Source organism: Phoenix dactylifera, unplaced genomic scaffold, assembly GCF_009389715.1.
Source record: "Phoenix dactylifera cultivar Barhee BC4 unplaced genomic scaffold, palm_55x_up_171113_PBpolish2nd_filt_p 000834F, whole genome shotgun sequence".
Taxonomy (NCBI): domain Eukaryota; kingdom Viridiplantae; phylum Streptophyta; class Magnoliopsida; order Arecales; family Arecaceae; genus Phoenix; species Phoenix dactylifera.
In genome coordinates this window covers 33,139-41,076 of record NW_024068199.1, presented here as the reverse complement: position 1 = coordinate 41,076, position 7,938 = coordinate 33,139, and the positions used below count along the sequence as shown (strand labels likewise).

Genomic DNA, 7,938 nt, shown 5'->3' with positions numbered 1-7,938 from the left:
GTAGAAATTAAAAATAAACTGCGATGTCCACACTGGTGATCATCAAAGATCTACGCGGCAGAATGTTTAGACCTTTTGTTCATGATATGTTCACCTCAAAAATATTATAGGTTTTAATTAGAAGTTTCAGAAAATACCACGCACAAGTCAGGAAAATTAGGTTTTAATTAGATTGTTGCTAATGCATGCTTAGACAACGATGTGACTCGGCACTACTTATACCCCTCATGGACACATCCTGGAAAATTAGAAGTTTCAGAAAATACCATGCACGAGTCAGGAAATTCTTCTTGGTGGAACAAGAACATTTCTAACCATTGAATGTTTTAAATAGAGCACTATATATGGATCTTAGAACATTTGCTCTGTAGTTTTCATAAATAGCCAAATTTGAGTCAATATCTCTCAATCATACACAGGTGAACTGTTATCTAGAATGGCCTGGTGCTAGTGACCATCTTGAACCATTGGCTCCGAGGGTCACACCGTCCATCTCCGCTTAGACACTTGCATGGATTTGTGACAATGCTCTGACCATCAGAGCCAATGTCCAAGCATAAATTGCTACTATTACCTGAGACCTTGGTTGAGAACTGAAACTTAGATATCATCTTCCACATGGAATGTTGGTCGCAGCGAAGGGTTTCGAGCTTCACTGGTTTTCCAGCACCACCAGCTTTCAGATACATGAGAGTACCCTGCGGCACCAAGGCTTTCAGTGGTGTGTATGTCCAGGGTTCTGATTCAGTACAGTGGCCTAACTCAAGTGTCAATGATTTCCTCAGCACACACAAAGCAGATGAGGGATGGAAGATTATTGAGTATGGTGGAATGCCTGAAAGGCCAGGACCTGCATCATGAATTTAATGATGATAATCCAATCTTTATAAAAATCAGCAAGCTTGTATTTTGGTGCATGCAATTAAAAACTAAAGCCTTAAACAATTAATCACCGTTTCCTCTCAATAGCAAAAATGCATGTGCAAATGCTCATTAAGCCAGTCACATGGTAGAAACTACAATTGAATTTGATATTTGAAAGGATTTATGCATCAGTTTAACTTCCTACTCATGTTTGTAGCACATTCGTTTCTATCATCTCCATGATCGTTGCGTCAATAATTATTTGCGTGCACTTGTATACACTAAGATTGGAAACATAGCAAGAAAATCTCATTTAAAACTTTTATTAATAAAGCTCCGTTACATGCTGAAAAAGGTTTTATTAGCAAAGGACAATTAATTCAATTTTAGGAGAGTTTTCATATTTCGGTTTTTCAAGTTTAAATCAAAAATTTTATAAAAAATAAAAAATGAACAATTAAAATGGAAGACTCCTCTATTAACTGATATCAAGGTTAATGAGATTGGACCATTTGTTGATGATCCGTACCTAATGATGGTTTAGGTGGTCTAATCAGGGATTATCATGGTAATCCAATGATGGTGTTGCTTCTTCTTAAGGGAGGGAGTGTAATGGTTAACAGATATTCCTAAGGTCTCATTGACAATGTAAGAAATATTTCAAATGCTCGTTGGCCTGTGAAAGAATATAATTAACAGATATCAGGAAATATGCAGATTGTCGGGCTGGTGCATGCTTATTGGGACGCTGATCAACTTGGCAATGCTTTGGCTAACTTGGGAAGGTTATGGAGATATCCAAAATGTTGTAACTTTTAATAGATAAATGGAACAGCCTAAGGGCCACTTTTCATAAAGAGAAGCCGGAAAATGTAGGCTTTCATGAAAGAACTTATATTTTGTCATCTTACTTCTGTTCAACAATTTCTTAAAATGCTGTAATGACACGCAAACCAGAATATGAAGAGAAAAGGTACAATCCTACTACATGATAATGTCTATCAGGGAAAAGAAAAGAAAGGTAATCTATAATCAAAGTATGTTATGACAGGTAAAAAGAATAATGAAACAAGTAGAAAAAAAAGAGACAAGAACAAGAGAATAGAATATTTCCATGATTTAGTTTATTGACTTACATCCATAGACAGAGACGATGCAACAATTTTACTATAAAAAATTGGAGATGACATAGTACAAGATTCTCTCACAAAACCCTAGGATCCAATATATCGAATCTCTTAAGCACTCAATTTTTCTCTCATTTTAGGGTTACAAGAGATATATATAATAGAATAAGTCGATTTAGACTCAAACTGGTGTTCTAAAATAATCAAGTTAGCTCGGTCCACACGGACTCTTCCCCCACACCTCCAGCTAACCATTCGTGTGTTCCAAACAAAACGTGTGTGGCAGCCTAGGAGACTTTTTTCTTCCGCTCCACAAAAAGGTCCCTGTGTGGCTCTCTAAGGCCTGTAAACTCAAGATATACTCAATAAATCTTTATCTTGCCTTGAAGTTTACTAAGTCAAGTATATCGAAACTCTACTCACTATCTCTTCGACACCTATCCCTAAGAGAACTAGGCTCTACCAATACCAATCAAGTCCAGCAATGCTTAAACTTATCAACTAGAAGTAGCTTAGTTAATATATATGTTGGATTCTCTACCATGACTATCTTCTGAATTGCAATAATACCATTATCGATGATCTCTAGAATAACATGATACCTGACATCAAAGTGTTTGGCTCTCTCATGATACATTGGATTTTGAGCCGAGTCAATGGCACTATGGCTATCACAGTGTGCAACTGGTAACTGTTGTTGCAAGCTAAATCTATCAACAAGACCATACAACCATATAGTTTTCTTTACTCTCTCTATTACAAGTATATATATATTGTTTCAATTGTAGACAAAGCAATTGTAGAATAAAGTGTAGCCTTCCAGCTAACATAACAAAAGAGAGTAAAAACATATTTTGTTAAAAACCTGGACTAACTTTCAAGATGTTGGACTTATAGCTTATGTTCTTGAAAGTCCATTCACTCCTTTGGAGTGTAGACCTTTGCAACTAACCATGCCTTGAACCGTGCTGCCTTAGCCCCAAGAATGCCTTCCTTCTTTTTAAAAATCTATTTACAGCCTACTGCTCTTTTACCCTTAGGCACCTGGACTAACTTTCAAGTTGTTGGACTTATAGCTTATGCTCTTTGCTATGATGAAGGTTCCTCACCATCAACACTCTCGACTACTGCAAGAGCATAAGCAACCATGTTTGCATATTTTGAAGGTGGTCTTATATGCCTCTTCACATTGCCAGTAGTAATACTATATTGTTGTTGTTGTGATACATCATCATGTATAGAATCCAATTTCTCTATTCTCTATTTGATTGGACTAAACTAGAGAATTTCCGACACTCTCTTTGGAGCTTCAATATCAACCTCCACCTGTTTGGTGACACCATGGTCCATACTTGTATTGTCAGTAGATTTCTTCTTCTATTTTACGCATTGCAGACTTATCAAAAGTAACATCTTTGTTAACGATAATTATAGGTAACTAGAAATCATTTGTACACCACAATTTATATTCTTTCACCCTATGTGCAGAATCTAGGAGTATGCATTTTCTGACCCTCGGTTTAAGTTTACCATCATTTACATGAATATATATAGGATAACCAAATATTCTCAAATCAGAATGTTTAATAGAATTATCGGACCATAGCTCATGCAGAATCTTGCAATCAATCACTTTAGATGGAGATCGTTGTATCAGGTACCTTGCCATATTAGCTACTTCGGCCTAGAAGATTTTGTTGAGTCTAGCATTTGAAAGCATATAATAAGCTCCCTCTATGAGTGTCCTATTTATCTATTTTATAACTCTAATCTATTGTGGTGTTTCTTGTACAGTGTGGTATCTCATTATACCTTCATTTTTACAAAACTCGTCAAATTCGCTTGAAGAGTTCTTGAAGCCATTATCAGTTCTTAGTGTTTTAATCTTCTATTTGGTCTACTTCTCAACCAATGCTTCCCAATATTTGAACTTGACAAACACTTAATCCTTGTGTTCCAAAAAATACACCCAAATCATTCTAAAATAGTCATCAATAAACGTCAAAAAATAATAATGTCCACTCATTGATGCAACTGTAGAGAGACCTCGTAGGTCTAAATGGATGCAATTCAATCTAACCTTGGTACTATAAATATCAATACAGAACTTTACCTTGCACTGCTTACCGAATACACAATATTAATAAAAGTCTAGTTTGCTTGTCTTCACACCATTAAACAAACCACTCTTGGACTAAATCATCATCCCTATCGTATGTCCTAATTGCATATTCCATAATTGAATAGCATTTGTATTTGACAATCTTGATGATGGTAAAACTACTACAATACTGGCTATTAGCTTACCTAGTCAGTAATACAAGCTATTCACCAACTTTTCTTTCATCGATATAAGGCTCCCTTGAAGACTTTCAATATACTATTCTCACTAGTGTACTTATAACCTTGAGAATCCAGCATAGCTAAGAAAATCAAGTTCTTTTTCAATACTAAAGCATGCCAGACTTTTAAAATTCTCATAGTGCCATCATACATCTCAATTCGAATTGTTCGAGCACCAACAACAGCAATGGATTTATTGTCTCCCAATAGAGTATTTTCTTTCCTAGTCCAATAGATGGAAAACCAATCTTTATTGTAAGTTATATGAAAGGAACAACCAAAATCAAGAATCCAATCTCTCCTGAAGCTACTTACACTGACTGATAGAACCTCACTACCACCATTATCGGAATTTTTCTATGCCCCACTAGTATTAACTTTAGAGATAGTCTCTCTCTTTTCACCTTATCCTTTTCTTTCTGGATAAAGTCTTCTAATGTGCCCTTCCTTATGACAATGAAAACAGTGGATGTTTCTATGTTTAGACTTTCATTTGGATTTCCTTCTTGCCATAACCTTTTTTTTTCTCCTACCTCTAGGTCAACCAAACATAAGCTACTCTAAAATGGCCACTTTTTCATGATCAACCGAACATGCCCAAATTATTTTTTCAGGCATCATATTCTGAGGAATGTTCCTAGAAAAAATATTTCAATGAGAAAATATTATGTCCGTGAACCAAACAAGTCCTTCAATTTCAAATTTAGTACTCGTCATCATGAAACCCTAATAAAAAAAGCCAAGACTTTAATACTACTGTTACGATAAGTAGGAAGAATAATGAAACAAGAAGACAAAAAGAGAGAAAAACAAGAGCATAGAATAATTATATGGTTTGGTCTATTGACCTGTGTCCATGACCTAATATAATGCAAAAGTTTTACTATAAAAATTTGGAGATTACAGAGTATAAGATTTCCTCACAAACTCTAGCCCTCGATGCATATAATCTCTAAAGCACTCAATTCTCCTCTCATTTTAGGGCTACAAAAGATATATATAATAGGGTTAGTTGATTTGAGCTTGAATTGGTGTCCTACAATAATCAAGTTAGTCTGACTAGTGGTGGCTGTACTCCTGCACGCCTCGCTGATAATACGTGCAGCCCAAACAAAATGTGTATGGCAGCTTAGGGGATCTTTTTCCTTCGGGCTGGAAAGGGTCCCCTTTTGGCTCTCTAGGGTTGGTAAACTCACGGGATACTCAACAAAGTATCATACACTATTGCAGTAAGGGAATTGATCCTACTCTCCTATATATAGGCCAAGACTTGATGGTTTGCAAACCAGGTCCTCCTACCATCAGGTTACCAGACGAGCAAGCAATCATGTAAGTCTTGATTCGTTCAATGAAAGAAGAGGTCGGATTGAGGGTGGAGTCCATCTTGTATAAGCTGTAGATGGATTGGATAGATGGATTGGAACACAAGGGAAAGAGCTGTCTCGTGTAAGATCTAGTCTGGAATTTGGGTGGACAGGCTTGTCTCAACTAAATTCAAGCACTAAGATAGTATAATGGAAAAAACTACTCATGCATTTATGTATAAATGTGATAGTAACATTTGAGGCTTATATGGTCAATTGTACCTCTGAAGGGAGCTTGTATATAGCTTGTATCTTTTGCAACAAGCTGGAGTTCCGGGTCTTGCACCAATTATAAGAAAGCACCCCTTTGACCTCATCTCCGCCAATTCTTCCACCTGCAATATAATAGTTTCCCTGAAGTGTCCAAAGAGCCCGGTCCAAATCCAGTTCAGCTAAAATCCCCATCAGGCAGCTCAAGTAGCGGTCTTCACCTGCCTCTATATCTATTTGATTCACTCCGAACTCACTCAAGAACAGGGGCCACCCCTCATCTAGCAAAAATCCTGCCTTCCTTGTGATATTTCGAACCGTCCTTGCGCACATTTTGTTTGGATTCTCATTTTCCCACTCTTCCATAATGGGGAAACCATACCAATGTAGCTCGAATACAAGCTTTCGCGTGAATGTTAGCTTGACTTGTTTCCTTGAGAGGTGTCTCAGATCACTGTCAAACCTCATCCCAGACAGTATAACGAGGGCATCCGGGTTCGCCGAGTGCACTGCCTCTGCACCCTTTTGCATATACCTGCATTTCTTCAGTGAAGAAGTAGTTGGTTCATTCACAACGTATCAGGTTGCAACTTGGTCACGTAGTTGACAAGTGTAAATTTAACTCCAAAAGGCTTGCATGTAATCCATGCTAAACAAAAGAAACCAAGCAAGTTAACAGGATCTAAATTCAGAAGCTATAGCCAATTCATGTTGGATCTTAACAACTACATATACGCCCTCCTAACTCTTTAATGTTAGAAGATCATAGCTATTACCTGTACCAAAGGCTGACCTTCTGCCGAGGCCCTTTAAGCTCGTTCCTGAGGCTCATGCCGACAACATTGGCTGAACCATTGAAGATTGTAGCCATTTTTGTTAATCCCCTCAGCCAAACATCTGCGTGAAAGTACTTGTCCCCAAAAAACCCACTGCCATCATAGTCGTTGCAACACCACCCTGGCTTGCTTATGTGATAATCTAGGATCACCATGATGTTGTTGTCTCCTAGGTTCGACACCACAGCCTGGAAGGTTCTTTCAAGTATTAGCAAAACTCATAATGTAATGCAATTAGGAATATAAAATCTTCTTCCTTCACTAAATAATTGGAAAGAACTTTATTTATAAGAACCAGTAAGGATATACTATATTTCACCTTGAATGCTTGGTTGAGTGTGAGATCAGCAAGAGCTGGGTTGTTAACTTCGATGGCAGCAATGGACTCCAACAGGCCAAGTGCTCGGAAGGACTGCCGGACAGTGAGGCTGGAAAGCGAGTCATTGGCCACCAAGAAGAGGGGCCAAGTGAACCTGACACAGTTGAAGCCCATGGAGGCAATTTTCTTTGAGATAGTGTCTAGTGGCTGCTTTCCCAGGCCCTCTGCCAGCATGGTCTCCGGGTGGGATGGCCAGGTGACGCATGCCAGTTTTACCCGTCTACCATACTCATCCACAATCCACCCGGAGCTCGTGGAGAGAGGAAAGGCAGTTGTGGGCTTTTGGGTGTTGAGAAGAGTAAGAGAAAGGAGTAGCAGAGAGAGAAGAAGGGAAGGAATAGCCCTCATGCTTGTGGTTTAAGTTCAATGACCAGCTTCACCTCACTGGTAGCAATTGTTTTTCCTAATGAGCATGCAACTTTTTCCAGTTTCCACACCTCCGCAACCCTATAAGAAGAAAAGCATCCATCTGTAACAACTTCAATATATTAATGAGCGCGCGCGCGCTGAGAGAGAGAGAGATTATTGGATGTTATTACTACCTCTGAAGTGCTCACACCAAAAACTAGTTGATTTGAAAGCCTATGCTTCAGATGGTCCAAAATGTAGGGAAACACTCCCTCAGTTAAAAACACAAACTCAACCAAGTATAGTCAACTAAGTGTAAGTTTATGAATACAAAATTTATGAAAACTAGTCACCACAAATACCAATGCTAGGCAAACAAAATATATGGATTGATTCTAAGTGGCAAAACATCAAACAGCTCAAAGACATTCCCAAGAGACATAAGATTTAATGTGGTTCGGCATATA

The 7,938-nt window shown here is 38.0% G+C and overlaps 1 pseudogene; it reads right to left on the bottom strand.

Annotated features, from left to right (window-relative positions):
- Positions 1–355: 355 nt before the first annotated feature.
- Positions 356–7,712, bottom strand: LOC120107348 (annotated as a pseudogene).
- Positions 7,713–7,938: the final 226 nt, after the last annotated feature.